Source organism: Schistocerca gregaria, chromosome 4, assembly GCF_023897955.1.
Source record: "Schistocerca gregaria isolate iqSchGreg1 chromosome 4, iqSchGreg1.2, whole genome shotgun sequence".
Classification (NCBI taxonomy): Eukaryota; Metazoa; Arthropoda; class Insecta; order Orthoptera; family Acrididae; genus Schistocerca; species Schistocerca gregaria.
The window spans coordinates 720,351,354-720,369,018 of record NC_064923.1 but is presented as its reverse complement, the minus strand read 5'-3'; positions in this window follow the sequence as shown (position 1 = coordinate 720,369,018).

Below are 17,665 nucleotides of genomic sequence, written 5' to 3'. Positions count from 1 at the left end.
TGTTGGCATTTTGTTAAGTGCAATATAGAGACCGCACCCTAACCACCAAAAACACCCCTCCGTTGCCTCCGCTGGAACACCCACTCCACCATACTTTAGTGCTGGCACTATACACGACGGCAGCTGCTGTTCTCCAGCCATTCGTCAAACCCAAACGCTTGCTATTGTACATAGCGTGATTCACCCTTCCAAATGACTCGTTTCCAGTTATCCACTGTCAGTGCGACACTCTTAACAACGACTCAAGCCTCACTTAGCATTGACTACACAAATGTCTGGCTTATGTGCTGCTCTACATGTAACTCCCGGCGCCCAGTCATAACGCTAGCTGATATAGTAACACTTTGAAGCCGAGGAGTGATCCTTACCGCACATTTCATGCGATTTTTGCAACCACTGTCCGCAGTGCTCAACGGTCCCTCTCCGTCAGTATAGGAGGCTTGGCTGTTATTAATTTAGCTCCTACTTTGCAATCACACCACCAAGAGTCGACATGGGCAGCTTTAGGAAGACTGAAAGTCGTTGGTGGATTTGTTTTTCAGGTGACATCCAATGACTAGGTCACTGTGGAAGTCACCGACCAATTCTGCTATTACTGCTTCTCTACTGACAACGCAACACTCCCTATCTTGTTTTATACTTCGGGTTCGCCTTTCGTGACAAGAGCTGCCAGATCTTCCGTAAATGCTGAGTTTCACGTGTTCTGACCTTGTTTTTTTCATCCTGTTTAAGAACAAATGCTAATGTAATATTGTGTGGTTGAGCTGCAACAATTTTTATTCCTAACGATTCATTCCGATTATCTAAATATTCTGAGCGATAGATCGAACTGTATATTGACAGCGCAGCTTTCTTTCGAAGCAGTAATGAACGTATCACGCTGTGTATTAGCCTCACTGTCAAAATTAATTTAGTTTCACAAGCATAAAATCAAATGCGTATTTATACTGCCGTATGGAAAAAAAATATTATGTTGGTTTAGCTGGAGACGGGAAGTTGAAGATACGGAAAAGGCAATGTTCCTCGAACGTTTTGAATTTTTTAGATACAAACGTCAAAAAATCAACAGAAAATACTTTCTTTGATTTTTACTGCACATCACATTCATACTTATTCAAGCATTTCAATATTTCATGGAATACGCAGATTAATTATCTTCTTCCTCTTTGCCTGATTAAGGAAATTAATTTTATTGAGCTGCAACATGTTTTAAAATATTTTCAATTTGACGTCAACGAAGATGAACTGCTTGAAGATTTCTGTGTGATTCTCATTTTATCATTTTAAATGATAAGTCCGTCTTGCTGATAACTTTTGTGAGAAATGGGTATCTGTGTTTTTTTATTCTAAATGCAAAGGATTAGTATAGAGAACTTGAGAAAAAAAATCCTGGTTGTGTTACGAGTATCCCAGAATCTATTTCCCACACAGAAGGAGTGTTATCAGTTGTGAATAATAAGCAACTGATGGGAGAAATAGAAATTCTGTTCAACTCATTGAAGCTGAAATGAAAACTGTAACGAATATCAGTTCAACTAGTAACGAATTTTTCAGATAAGTGGAAGATAATGTTAAGTTACTTTCTGGACGCAAATAAAATTATAAATATTTGTAAACATGTTTCACTATTAACGTGTTTTATGTATGTTAAGGTTTGAGAATGAAAACTGAAATTGACTCATAAAAGCTAGAAACTGAAATACTGTAGAAAACACTGATAGTGTTACATCCTACATGGTATAAAGCGTTAGCAATATTCAGAATCTCCCTCATGTTCAATTCGAAATCCTGACAACGCTACTTGACATTTGGTGGTCAATTCCTCGTTACATAGGGATTTAGGGATAGTTATGATCAGATAATGCATGTTTAACAGACGATAATTTTCCGTTGCTTTCGTGAGAGAGTGTGCCCACATAATTGGACTTACACGACCTGATCGGCTGCAGACAATATTCTAACCACTAAATGGCGCACAATCACAGGCTTCTCGTACCTGCTGTCAATAACAAATTCGAAACGGCTTTGTGTGCAATGGTAAAATCGGAAATCCATTGGCAGTTCAGTGCAACAAGCCAAAATGGGTAAGTTCCTCCTCTATGAATAACATAAGTACCGTCTTTCCCAGAAACAGGCGCAAACGACACGTTCACATGTCCATAGTCTGTGGACTGTGTTCAGAATCCTAGTGCTAAGAGAAATAAAGCGTGGCCAATATAATACTGACCAGGAACATTTCTCAAGCGTCCCAAGACACGTAACCCGACTTAACATCATACGCACCTGTTGAAAGTGACGTAAGTTGGGTTGCCTATCTTGGATGCCAGACAACTGTTCGTGGTCAGACACCGTACTAAGAATGGTTATGGCGTACTACGATTTTATCTTGTGTAAATGATGACACAGACAAAGCTCTTTGAGTTTCCTGCTGTTATAGTTCCCAAATTAACTGCACAACATACCTATTTATGAAAATTTCGTGCGAATATTTTTCAGATGTTGCACTTTCGGGACTGTCTAATTTCTTGTCACTATAAAAATGAATACGACGTGGGCACTCCTATTTTCTAACAAAGACACCTCCCGGCAGTCGGAAATTTGTAATTTTTTATACTTATGGTAGTGAAGTTTAGAACTCAAACATCAATAATACAAAGAAGTGCAATGTAACTCTCAAAATTTCTCGAGAAAAGCTACTTTTAAAGTTTTCGTAGGAAATTCAAATGGCTCTAAGCACTATGGGATTTAACATCTGAGGTCATCAGTCCCATAGAACTAATTAAATCTAACTAACCTAAGGACATCACACACATCCATGCCCGAGGCAGGATTCGAACCTTCGACCGTAGCAGCTGCGCGGTTCCAGACTGAAGCCCTAGAACCGCTCGGCCACAGCGGCCGGCGTAGGAATTCACTAATTACAGTTTCCTCGATGGGTCGCGTGGATCACTCAGTAGCGTCGGAGAAAAGTAATCAAGTCCTCAAAGGATTTCTGATTCGAATCCCGTGAACGTCTCTTTTTTAATTTTATTTGTTTCTATTTGTTTCGTTCAGTTAGACAACTTAGATTCCGTGCATGAAAATTCATCAAATTAACTCATATAAAATCTTCATTTTTTTTATTAAAACTGCACGTCTTCTTATTTCATACTGTTGTGTTGGCAGAAGAGCCAACACCCTCTTACTAGAGGAAGCCGAAATACACGCGTTTAAAGTTCACACAGGCTGGCGAGAGGAGGGAAGAACTATACTGACGTGAGGTCTGGAACATGACAAGGAATGAGAATTCAGAAAGCGGACGTTATTAGTTTGATACTTAATTTTAATCCATTAATGATGAACGTCGCTCTTGACGGTACATGATTCACAATATTATCTGTTCAGAATACATTCCTGAAGTACATGGCGTCTTGCTAGGTCGTAGCAAATGATGTAGCTGAAGGCTATGCTAAACTGTCGTCTCTGCAAATGAGAGCGTATGTAGACAGTGAACCATCGCTAGGAAAGTCGGCTGTACAACTGGGGCGAGTGCTAGGGAGTCTCTCTAGACTGGACCTGCCGTGTGGCGGCGCTCGGTCTGCGATCACTGATAGTGGCGACACGCGGGTCCGACGTTACTAACGGACCGCGGCCGATTTAAAGGCTACCACGTAGCAAATGTGGTGTCTGGCGGTTTTTAGTTAAGGTACTTCATAAAAGGTTGTTAATAAATCTGAATCTTTTTTTTCAGTTTAAACAATGTTTTATAAAACGTCAGCAATAAAGAATTTATATTTGAAGTGAGTGCAATATGTAATTAGAGACAAACAGATGTGCACTATTCACATAAAATTATGATCAGATTTATTTTAACTTGTGTATGTATCTGGAATTTTATATTTAAATGAACTGAACGAAAAACGTAAAACGAAAAAAGAACACCACAGCTAGATTCGAACCAGCAGTCCATTGATTACCCAGGTACTATTCTCCGAAACTACCAAGATATGTGAGCCACACGACCCATCGTGAGGAAACGCCTTAATTTTAGCCAATTAAACTTCCACGGAAATCTTGAAAGCCGATTTTTTCAGGAATTTGTGAGAGTTGCAGTGAACTCAGAAATGGCTCTGAGCACTATGGGACTTAACATCTGAGGTCATCAGTCCCTTAGAACTACTTAAACCTAACTAACCTAAGGACACCACACACATCCACGCCCGAGGCAGGATTCGAACCTGCAACCGTAGCGGTCGAGCAGAGTAGTGAACTAAATGGTTCAAATGGCTCTGAACACTATGCGACTTAACTTCTGAGGTCATCTTTCGCCTATAACTTAGAACTAATTAAACCGAACTAACCTAAGGTCATCACACACGTCCATGCCCGAGGCAGGATACGAACCTGCGACCGTAGCGGTCTCCCGGTTCCAGACTGTAGCGCCTAGAACCGAGCGGCCACCCCGGCCGGCAGAGTAGTGAACTACTTTGGCGGATTGATATCTGAGTTCTGAACTAGACGCAGCTTAAATATAAAAAAAAACTACAAAAATCCGATTGCTGGGTGGTCACCAGTCGTGTTGTCAGGCCTGCGCTTGCTTGGCGGGGAGTGAGCAGTTTTTCGGTGAGTGCGCTTCGGCGGCGTCACCGCCCCTCGTCGGTGGTGACGGCACCGCCAGCTGGGCTCCCGCCTTCTCTGTGTGGCTGGCAACAAGACGACGCGTCCCTCCGCCAATTTGGTGCGCCGCCTCTGTGGCTACCGAGGTCAAGGGTGAACGTTCCGCGCCGAGCCGCAGATGTCCTCGGCCGCTTTCACAGCCGCTCACACGCAACGGAGGACCGCCGGGTCCCACCAAAGCCTCTCCCTCGGTATCCCCTCAGCTCTTACCGCTGTTCTATCCTGCCTGATACTCAAACGTCACTAAATGTGAAAGCAGATGCGCAACGTTAGTTCCGAAAGCTGTAGGCGAACGCAAGCCACCCATTCCTTACTTCTTCTCTGCACACCACTAGAACGTGCGTAACATTCTCCACACTGATTTGATTTTACCAAAACACATACGTACATACGGTGCAGAAAAACAGGTTCGCCGTTGAGTACACCATCGCAGGTACTCCTGTCTGTGATGCAGCGGTCAAGGGTAACCGCAGGCATGGTCTCCGAGCTGATACTCCGTGCTGCTGCAAACGTCGTCGAACTGTTCGTGCAGATGGTTCTTCTCTAGCAAACGTCCCCATCTGTTGACTCAGGGATCGAGATGCGGCTGCACGATCCGCTAGAGCCGTGCGGATAAGATGCCTGTCATCTCTACTGCTAGTGATACGAGACCGTTGGGATCCAGCACGGAGTTCCGTATTACCCTCCTAAATCCACCGATTCCATATTCTGCCAACAGTCATTGGATCTCGAGCAACGCGAGCAGCAATGTCGCGATCCGATGAACCGCAAACGCGACAGGCTACAATCCGACCTTTATCAAAGTCGGAAACGTGATGGTATGCATTTCTTCTCCTTACAGGAGGCATCAAAAGAACGTTTCACCAGGCAGCGCCGGTCAACTGCTGTTTGTGCATGAGAAATCGGTTGGAAAGTTTCCTCATGTCAGCACGTTGTAGGTGTCGCCACCGGCGCCAACCTTGTGTGAATGCTCATTTGCGTTTCACAGCTTCTTCCTGTCGGTTAAATTTCGCGTCTGTAGCACATCATCTTCGTGGTGTAGCAATTTTAATGGCCAGCAGTGTATTTTAGATACTTACCTAGTTTCAGGCGAGCTTAAGGAATGTTAACGCGTGATTTGAGCGGCTTTAAAACGCCGTGGAAGTTCAGCAGGGAGAGCACGCGTTGGCCGTACAGATCGCCTTTTGAGAGTGGAGTGTTTGCGTTCTCTCGAGACCAGCCGCGTGCGAAGGAGGCCGCCAAGTTCATTTATTAACCACTGCCCGCCGAGCGGCCGCTAGTCAAAGCAGCCTTTGAGGCCTGCACAACCTGACACCGCCGCTCGCCAGAATTCATCCCCTCAATGATGAAGTCTGCACAGTTCGTCTTGGTCTGAGGGTCTGTGTAGCACACTCTCTAACAGCCAAGCGCGTGATCTGAGGCCCATTGTAGCCACAAATTAGCGAAAACAAAGTTCGCTGACCGCATTTGGGAATGGTTTGGTGCTAGTCTGCTGAACGAAAAACCGTAGGTACGAAGAAGAGGTTCAAAGCTAATCGACTAGTTGTCCTTGTTACGGTCTTCAGAAAAAAACATTTTTTTTCTTTTTTCCATGAACTCTTTTCCTCTTTTTGCCAATGTGCACATTACATCCTCGCTACTTCTTCCATCATCAGTTATTATGCTATCCGAGTAGCAGAACTCATCTATTACTTTTATTGTCTCATGTTCTGATTTTTAATACCCTCGTCGTCATCTGATTTAATTAGACTGCATTCCATTACACTTGTTTCACTTTCGTTGTTGTTTACCCTTCAGGAAATTATCTAAGTGTTCTATTGATCTTACAGGTAAATTTACTCTGGCGCAATTGCGTCATAGTAAGTTTTTCTGTCGCCTCCCTAAACTTTAATTCCTCTTTCAAATTTTTCGTTAGTTTCGTTTTTTACTGCTTGCTCAAATTAAAGACTGAATAAAGTCAGGGATCGGCTGCAACGCAATCTAACTTCACTCTCAACTACTGCTTCATTTTCATGGCCTTCGACTCTTATAATTGTAATCAAGTGAACGCTACAAAAAGTACACACGCCGTGAGGTAGAAAAGGAAAAAAAAAGAAACTCTGACCTATGTACGACGTCAACGAGCAAGGACCATTAGCATACAGGAGGAGGCAGCTAGCAGTGGAGGTTATATAAAGCTTGTCAGGATTGGCGCGGTCGGTGCGGGGGGAGGGGGGCGGGGGGCAGCGTGCAAAACAGAGCAGTTGCCAAAGCCGGCGCCGAGGCAACTGTGGCGCATCGGGAGCCACAGATGACAGGGACGGGGGACGGCTGTGGAGATGCGTATGGGCGAACAGACGTGCAACTATTGAGCAACTGACAGCCCAGATGAACCAAGGGGATAATCTGGTACCGCGAGCCGCAGAAGTTGAATCCCCACCAGACGTCATGGGACGTCGAAGACCCCTAGAGGTCTCTGCACCATGGCGCCGTAAGCTGTGGCGGCGCGCGCCTCCTGGCCCGCCTTTAGAGTGAGGGCGCCACAGTGGAACACGTGGTTCCAGCGGCCAATAGCGGCGCCCCCGATAGAGTACTTAAGCGCCTGCCTCTCGCTCAGCCAGCTATCCTCTGTTACGCCCATTCGGCCTGGATCTCCGCCCCCCCCCCCCCTACCTTTTACAAATCCCTTCAGATCCTTGAACGCCATGCACTCCGCCTCGCCTATCGCATCCGCCTCCCTTCCCCCACGCGGATCCTCTATGACCTCATCCCCTTCCCACACCTCCTCCTTTTCCTCGAACGGATACGGATCCTCTACACCTCCCGCAAGCTTGATCCTCCCCACCCGCTTGTCTCTCCCATCCTCTCCCACCCCAACCCGCTGCCGTGCCTGTACTCCTGTATCCCACCTGCTCTCCATCTTCACACTCTCCACACCCTCTCCCAAGGTGGCTTCCGCCAACTCCCCCTCCCGGATGATGCCCTCCTCCCCTCCATCTACCCCTCCTACCAACTTTGAGCCTTGCCTTCCCTCTCCTCTCCTTATCCTGTGGGCACCCTCTCTCCCTTCTCTCCCTCCCTCCTTCCCTCCCCTCCCCCTCTCCCTGGGCTTCCACACACCACCCCTCCCTCTCCCATCCTCTCCCCATTGGCATCAACCCCTCCCCCATTCCCTCCTACCCTCGCCCCTTCCCTCTGGCAGGTCCCCGGCCTTACTCGTGTGACAAGTGCATCACCAACCGCCGGAGATTGTCGCCGCAGTGCTTATGTGTTTTGTCGTCCTGTTAGTGCATCCGTGTCTCTTGTTCCGTGCTCCATCATTCACGTGTGCTGCTTTGTGTCTCTCCATTATGTGCTGTGTGAATCACTTTTAACTTGACTGCTCCACAGTGAACGGCTTCTTTTATTTTACTCTGTTTCTCTACTGTTTTTTAACCTCCATGTCTCTTTGTATCTCTTACTGCTTGTACTATGTTCATGTCTGTGGCCGAATAGTGGCTTAGTTACGCCGCTGCTGGCCTACCTATGTATGGTATAAAAAAAATAACAATAAAGAAAAAAAAAGCTCATCCAGCTATCCTCTGTTACGCCCATTCGGCCTGGATCTCCGCCCCCCCTACCTTTTACAAATCCCTTCAGATCCTTGAACGCCATGCTCTCCGCCTCGCCTATCGCATCCGTCTCCCCTCCCCCATGTGGATCCTGTATGGCCTCATTCCGTTCCCCCACCTCCTCCTTTTCCTCGAAAGGATACGGATCCTGTACACCTCTCATAAACTCGATGCTCCTCAGCCACTTGTCTCACACATCCACTCCCACCCCGCCCGCTGCCATGCCTGTATCTCCTAATCCCACCTGCTCTCCATCTCTCCACCCTCCTTATCCTCTCCCAAGTTGGCTTCTGCCAGCTCCCCCTCCCTGATGATGCCCTCCTCCCCTCCATCTCCCCCTCCTACCAACTTTGATCCTCCCCTCCCATTTCCTGTGTTTTTTCCTATGAGGACCCTCCCTCCTTTCTCTCTCCATTTCCCTCCATTCCCCCTTCCTCTACCCCTTTTCCCCCGGGCTTCCCCTACCCCCCTCCTCCCTTCCTTCCCCCCCCCTATCTCCTCTGCCTTTGGCATCTCTGCTCTTCCCTCTCCCTCTCCCAACCCCTCCTCCTGTCTTGGCAGGACCCCGGACTCGTACACGCTTAGTGGACATTCGTGTGCCGGAGATCATCGCCATCGGTGTCTCGAGAGTGTGCCTTCGTGTTTGTGTTTTCGTGTTCTTTCACCATCACACTCCACTGTTCACCTGTGCCGACGCAGTCGTCAGTGTTCGTGCACCGTGTCAACAGGTTTTAGTGTTTTTTCTTGTCCAGTGTGAAGGCTTCGTGTATATTGTTTTCTGTGTCTGCAGTTTTTTGCCCGCCATTTGTATTGTATCATCTGTGCCTCCCTTATGTCTTATATTGTACCACTCGAGGCTAAAGAGCAGTGTACTATGCTGCTGACAGCCACCTTTGTACAAGGTGTTTAAAATAACAATAAATAAAACAAAAAGAAAGCTCAGCCAGCCCCTCCATCTATCCCTCCTATCCCATCTATCCTCACCCCCTCACCCCCCTCCTTTCCTCCGTCCTTTCCCTGTGAATCCTCTACCCCCCCTTTCCATCGTGTTTTCTCCCCGCCAAACCTCTGCCTACCTCCGTTCTCCCACCCCCCCCTCCCCCATCCCCTCGACTCCTTTTGCATTTCCGTCCTCTGCCTTCCCCACCCTTGTCCCTTCGCTTTTCCTGTCCTTCCCCCCTTTTCTATTTTCCTTTCATCTGTCCAGTTTCCCCCACCTGCTGTCAGCTGTGGTATATTTGCCAACCTTTTAGTGCAGTGTTCCAGTGAATGTTCAGTGTTGTCTCATTCTTCCAAGAGTTGCGAACAGAAACCGTGCTGTCGCTGGGTGTGAATTTTATGTCTTTCCCGAGGAGAAACCAGACTGTCGCCGTGTTTTTAATTGTCTGTCTATTATTTTACCTGTGTGCTTCATATGTATTTTATTAGCATCATCATCCCATTGTTCTATATTTTAAGTTCCACGATTTTTTCGCCATGTTACCATTTCAGTCTCCGATTTTATCGCCTGTTTTTATTATATATTTATCTTCACCTAACAAACACGTCCACTCGTACACAGAACAAGAAAATAAGTAAGCTGTCTAACGCGAGGCGAAGTGTCCACAGACGTACGCTAGACCAGACTGGCTGGTATGCCGGTTCAAAGGGTCAAACCCCACTGAAATCCTTCGCCAGTTGACCGATGTGTGTGGAAAAAAATGTGTGGACGTAAAAAAAATGTGTGTAAGTGGTGTAGGGAGTTCGCAGAGGGCTTGCAAACATGCACGACGAGGCCGGCGGCGACCGTACGTCAGTTTTGGACGAGACTGTGACGAAAGTCGAAGAAGTTTTGCTTGCGGATCGGCGTGTGACTGTGATTGCCGAACTACTGGGAACGTCTCTAAGACTATCTGGACAAGATTTTGATGGACATTTTCAAGTATCACAAGGTGTGCCGTGTGGTTGAAGTGGATGCTCACTGATGAGCGCAAGAAGAAGCCTATCGGAAGTGCGCCCAAATTTCTGCGCCGTTACCAGGAAAAGGGTGGGGCATTTCTGGATCCAATTGTAACCGATGACGAGACTAGGGTCCACTACTTTACGCCAGAGACCAGTCAAAACAATGGCGGCATTCCGGTTGTCCAAATGTAAAGAAGTCCAAGCAGGGTGATGGTTTCGGTATTCTGGGATAGGAAAAGCGTTCTACTGGTCGGCTGCCTGGAAAGAGGTACAACAATCAACGCAGAAAGGTACCTCGAGACACTAAAAAAGCTACGCCGAGCTATACGGGACAAAAGGAGGGGTCGACTGACAAAGGGAGTTCGTTTTCACCATGACAACGCCCGTCCTGACATCGCCAGCACTACGACAGATCCCATCGTTAAATTTGGTTGGAAATCATTGACCATCCTCCACACAGTCCTTATTTGGCCCCAGTGACTACTATTTGTTCCCCAAGTTGAAACAACTCTTGGAACGAATGACATTCTCAAGCGACGAAGAGCTGAAGGCAGCTGTCCATTCCTTCTGCACAAGTTGGCGGGAGATTGGTATGACTCGGATATGAAAAAGCTTCCGGAGCGTCCCCAAAAATGCATTGATCGTGACGGGGACTACGATGAAAAGTAGCTAAAAGTACAAGCTTTCAGAATCTGTAATTGGTTTTGCAATAAAATGATGTTTACCACGTGAAAAAGCATTGGAGAGATTAATTTACGGCCAGCTTTCGTAATCATCTTCAGAGACTGATTTCCTCATGTTCCTCCCACTAAACATTACAGATGCAAGAATGGAACGGCCGCTGCTGTTATGTTTGTACGTTAACAGAGATAGAAACTGCTGAATATCTTTTACGGCGTCTATTTCAAACTTTTATCTAATTAGACTCCTGGCACCCACTCAATCACTGCTAGCAACTACATGAAAACGGGATTTATACCTACGGAAGACAATAATAATCGCACGACCCATGCATAAAACGACAGCTGCACGTCTGTTCTGCCAGGATTCATCGATGGAGCATACTGTCCAAATGACGTGTCTTATTAGTCTACAATGTATTACGTGAAATATACTGCTGATGTACTCTTTCGAGGATTTAAAATAAGGGGCTTAACTTCGACTATGAATGTATGGCGATATGAAATGGCATCGTCACGTAGGCACTGTCGTAGATAAAGCTGGTGGCATATTTCAGTTCTTTGGTAGGATACTGAGAAAATGCTGGCAGTCTACAAAAGAGATTGCTTACAAAACATTCGCGCGCCAAATCTAAGAAGATTACTCAAGTGTGCCGTACCATATAGGAATAACAGGATACGTTGTGTAGCATCCGCGTTGTTAATCAGCATAAAAAAATATCCTTCTAGTGCCTTTTGTAATTCAGTATCATTATGACGTTACGTTAAGTTACACTGAAGGTAAGTTGCATGCAAAGAGTGGATAGTTAAAAAGATTTATTCTCATAGAACGTATTAATTTCACCAAAAATTACGTACAGGGTTCTCCCCTAATCGTAATAATAGAAGATGATTACGTAGAAATGCGTTTTTGTTTTTCACACTATATTTACTGAATGCTTGCTACAACATCTGGACAGGTCCGCATCTTAACATTCAGTCACATACAAAATGGTGAGTGAATACAGATATGAAATATCTACGAATAAATTAAACAAACATATTTTTCTTTGCGTTATTTTTTAATCTTGCTTCTCAGATTGCAGTTCATTATTCAGTAGGTTCATTTACATCAATGCCTGTGCTTTTGACCTACCCATACAGCGATTCCAATAAGATTCCTGTACGAGAAAATAGTGGCATAGAGTAATGGCGGAATCTGTGTAGTTCTCTCAGTTACCAACCCAAGAAGAAAGTCAAGAAGACAAAGAAAAGCGATCATCGAACAAAAGGTAAATGAGGAACGAAATTCCTACAGTGATTACAAACGAAATGACTATTTAGTCACTGTCTTTTAAAACTAGTCTCTGGACGTAGAAAGGGGTTTAATTAATTTTATTGTTGATATTACAATAAATGGACGTATATAAAGGAAATTACAATACGAATGGTCACACTTTACTGGACTCATTGTACTGAATCTTTCTGACTATGGTATATTTTATAAATAAGGATGAATATTATTATGGAATTGTAGAAATTTATGCTGCGGTTAGCGTAAATTATGTACGATGGATGTAACCTAAGCTTATAGTATATTCATATACCGGCAATACTTCAGTAATTGCAAAATTTCTTCAAACTTAATGCACCCCAATGAAATTTTCTGTTCTACTATTACTTTAATATACGCATGAGACTAGCTACCGTTAATACTTAAATATTCACACACAACTATTAGCACGTGGAATAATTAGAGGCATCACTTCTTATCCTTAACTAAAAGTAAATGAATTGGACATTTCACATACACGTCACTTTTTTTGACTTCATCATAAAAATTATTTTTATCAGAAAATGCACACAATACCATTGAACGCGCAATATTATCACTTCGCTTCTTAATTTATTTTACTCTTTTTACCTTTTTTTGCATGAAGTGAAGATCAGTAGGCAAGCAGCGTGTTGAAAACCGGTTAATTTTTTTGTGTTTTTTGTTATCTCAGGGAAATCTTTGTCTCCTCGCCTCGCGAGAAATTCAGAATAATTCGATTTAATCTCGTGAGTATCGCGTTGGCTCCGTAAGATAAAAATGTAGTAAAGAAATATCTATAACATTTATAAATTGGAAATTTGGGACTGCTGTTACGAAATGAAAGCACAAATGTTGAATTAAATAATTCTTATTTAACGAAGTAAATAATTTGTACAGAATCTAACATTATGTGAATAATTCTCACAGTTTTGAACAAAACAAAGAATTGTGTTATATTTCGGCGAAATACTTGGACATTATAATAATCTTAGCTCAACCCTGGAGCGAAAGAATAAACCATTCATAGTAAGGTCATATTAGTACTCGCAAATGGCGATAATAACAGAATGATTGAGTGGTTAAATGATTAAATAAATTCCCAGTTTAGCTCATTCGAACAAAATGGAAGAAAACAAGAGTCTGATAGCGTAAGATGCTGCCGGAAAGGCTCGCGATTAAAGAAGAGAAAGAAAAGACGAGCGCACATTCTAATATAGAACAAAATACAGATGATAATGATACGCCACTGTCATTATTCTGGGCGTACATCTTCTCTGACTTGCAGCGCAGTTCATTGACTCAGTGGTTAAATTATATATTTAAACCTTAATATTTCGACAGAACCTGGCAATATCCTTTCTTCCAGGAGTGATAGTTCTTCAAGGGTCGCAGGAGGGCTTCTGTGAAGTTTGGAAGGTAGGAGATGAGGTACTGCCAGAAGTAAAGCTCTGAGGACAGGGCGTGAGTCGTGCTTGGGTAGCTCAGTCGGTAGAGCACTTGCCCGCGAAAGGCAAAGGTCCCGAGTTCGAGTCTCGGTCGGGCACACAGCTTTAATCTGCCAGGATTTCATATCAGCGCACACTCCGCTGCAGAGTGAAAATCTCATTCTGGAAAATAGTATGTTATTACGTCGCGGGCAGAGCACAATATTATGTCATGGAAGACCGTCGAGGACCTGCTAAAAAACCTGAAGTGGCAGACGCTCGCCAATTTTCCACCTAATTACAAAGTTCCAAGAACCAGTGTAAAGTGAAGAATCTTTGGGGTATAAGAGTACTACAACTCCTGCGTGTCGCTCCTGCAATATGTAACATGACTCTCAGCCATGCACTTCAGCGTGGTTTGCAGAGTATGGATGTTGCTGTTGTCGGTATGTTACACGGAACGTAGCGGCGCACGTGGTTAGCGAATATTCGTAATGAATGCGGCAACGGTTGTCCTTCATACATACTAATCTTCTACAAAATGCCACGAAGACGCAGAAAAGAACAGCGTCTATCATCTTCCTGGGCTGGATAAGAAGTGTTCATCCCTGCCATTTCTCACATCGTATTTTGACAAACCTCTATCCTACGCAGTACAAAATGTCTCTCGTCACAGCAGTTTACCATTTGCCAAGCATGTGAACACTAATTTTGGTTTCGTGCAACAATATTTCTTCTGAGGGCTAACACGTGGAGACTACAGCCCCGGAGCTCCTTACGCAATAAGTTAAACTTGTGTCTGGTTGACGTCTAATATATATGAGCGACGAACTATTCCACGGTACCTAGTCGGGCAGCATCTTCGTCTATTAGACTGGGCTACTCGTTCCGTAGACCGACTGCGAGGAGATCTTTTAGAACGCGGACCGTTTTACAAAAGCAAAAATACACAGTACATTTAAAATATCTCCTGTGTTAATGTTTCTTCCACATATTCTAAATGAGATGGTCTAAATGCGATTACATCAGTATTTACGTCATTTGCAGACTTAGCCATTACAAGTCGTATTTTTTTAGATTGGGTAGTACTGCCAACTTCAATTGGAAAGAGCAAGTTATTCTCTTGACAGCTGGTCTGGTTTTCAAGTCTATATTCATAAGGGTAGTCCACGTAGTGGTGCAGTTACGATCATGGTGAGAAAATCAGGTCGTCAAAGGCGCTAAGAAGAAACAATCGACACACTGATTCACGTACATATTTAGATACCACATATAAAAATACCTGCAATTATATCCGTTACACTCTATTTATACATTAATTAAAAATCTTACTGGAAATGGAAATCATACATAGGAAGTGCGCAAGACAATTCCCAGGCTGTTGTAGCCAAGTATCAGCAAAACAAGAACTATATACGTTTTCATACGTTGCATAGCTCCACTAAAACTCTTCCTCAGTCAGATATTATGTAAAATGGTTCAAATGGCTCTAAGCACTATGGGACTTAACATCTGAGGTCATCAGTCCCCTAGACGTAGAACTACTTAACCCTAACTAACTTAAGGATATCACACACATCCATGCCCGAGGCAGGATTCGAACCTGCGACCGTAGCGGTCGCGCGGTTCCGGACTGAAGCGCCTAGAACCTGTCGGCCACAACGGCCGGAGAAGTTGACAGATTCTTTACACAAAAACAAGAAAAAAACTGTACACAAACATATCTCCGAAAATCCTCCGTTCTCGAGTTATCATGACAGTTTATCTTCAGAGGCTTTCCAGGTACAGTCCAACTTCAGGGCACTCATTCAAAGAAGGCTTTGCCACAATGTCTCAGTTCTATCCTGGAGGGCGGTATGGTTCCCTGGAGATTACATTTGTCATTGGTCTGCCTTCATCGTCTCAATTGAGTAACTGAAATTGCCCCGTTGAACCATGTCAGGATTTGGTGAGCACGCAGAGGTAATTCTTTTACACGGGCGCGTGAATGGTAATAGACTGCACGGCTGTATCAGATGACATCGAAGAGAGCCGAAAAGCGAACGTTTGTTGCCCTTAATCTTGACATTTGCGAGAAGAGTATCCATACCATGACAGACTAGTGATCGAGAAAGAACCGTCGCTCGTATGCCTGACCAGGAAGAACAAACTGTATGACGTGTCGAAGAGTATCCTGGTATCAGCATGAGAGATGCAGCCGTGGTATGTGGTACGTGTAAAGTTCAGCGTGGAGCATGCTCCACGAGCAGCCCACGTACCGGTATCAACTCCTGCGAGCACATAGTCTTCCTCCTACCGAGAACCTTTGTCGACGGTATGCTGTTGGGTTGTACCTGGACAGCAGTTGAACTTAAACTTTCATTATAATGAAGGATTTTGCTACATAAGTTTATAAGCACTTTTCCTGTTTTTATGTAACGAACCTGTCCCAAGTGTTGGTAAAAGTATTTCTGAATCATACTATGGAATTGTTAACACTGACACGAAGTCCTCAGCCTCAGGCAGCACTGTAGAGTCGCTTGCAACGTTTACAGGGTGTTTCGCAGTTCCTATCGGGCTTCTACAGACTGTAGAGAGGAGGTGGTGTACAAAGTTCTGATCAGGAATCCACTTGTGCAAATGTACCGTTTGGAAATGAAATAAGTTTGAAAATCGTATCGTTTCCAAATCTTCCGCTCACGAAATGCCTACAGCGAACGGTTTGCTCTTTAGGAGACCATACCAAAGGGACGGCAGTTAACGCTGAAAAGACCAGTTTTCGTTTATAGCGTTTTTGTCGTCTCCAGTTTAACCTGGCTGTTAAAGTAACCGGTTTTTGGAATAACCGCTTTCTTACACTATGTAAGAATTTTCTATACAAATACGAGGGTGAGTCAAATGAAAACCTTAATTTTTTTAAAATATTAGTTGTTATGCTGAAGTGGTACAAAGCTGTATCACTTTTCAACACAATCTCCCCCACGCTCAATGCAAGTCGTCCAGCTCTTACAAAGTGCATACATTCCTTTAGAAATAAATTCTTTTGGTAGTCCACGCAACCAACCACTCATGGACCACGTGGCATACCAACGAAACTTCTTTCCTCCCATTGCGTCTTTGTGGTCCAAACATGGAAGTCTGGTGAGTATGGTGGATGAGGAAAACACTCAAAATGCAGGTCTGTGATTGTTGCAACTGTTGTACGGGCATTGCGGGGCCTTGCATTGTCATGTCGCACAAGGACACCTGCTGACAGCAATCCATGTCGCTTTGATTTGACTGCAGGCCGCAGATGATTGGTTAGGAGATCTGTGTATGATGCTCTGGTGACAGTGGTCCCTCTAGGCATGTAATGCTCCAAAATGACGCCTTTTTCGTCCCAAAAGAGAGCCAGCATAACCTCCCCTGCTGGTGGTTCTGTTCGAAACTTCTTTAGTGTTGGTGATTAGGAACGGCGCCATTCCTTGCTCGCTCTCTTCATTTCCGGTTGGTGAAGTGAACCAAGGTTTCGTGCCCAGTAACGATTCTTGCAAGGAAGCCACCATCTTCTCCTTTAAAGTGCCGAAGAAGTTCTTCGTAAGCATCAACACGTCGTTCTCTCATTTCAGGAGTCAGCTGGCGTGCCTCCCATCTTACAGACACTTTGTGAAACTGGAGAACATCATGCAATCATGCACAATGTGGTGTGCTGACCCATGACTAATCTGTAAACATGCTGCAATGTCATTCAGTGTCACTCGGTGGTTTCCCTTCACTATGGCTTCATCTGCTGCAATGTTGTGTGGAGTCACAACTCGTTGTGCCTGACCTGGACGAGGAGCATCTTCCACTGAAGTCACACCATTTGCGAACTTCCTACTCCATTCGTAGACTTTCTGGTGTGGCAAACATGCATCACCGTACTGAACCTTCACTTGTCGATGAATTTCAATAGGTTTCACACCTTCACTAATTAAAAACTGAATAACAGAACGCTGTTCTTCCCTGGTGCAAGTCGCAAGTAGGGCAGCCATCTTTATACTGATACCGCGACGGTGTGTGTGCATGTGCACTATGCTGCCACCTACAGGCCATTCTGCACGCTGTTTGTAGCACGCTCAC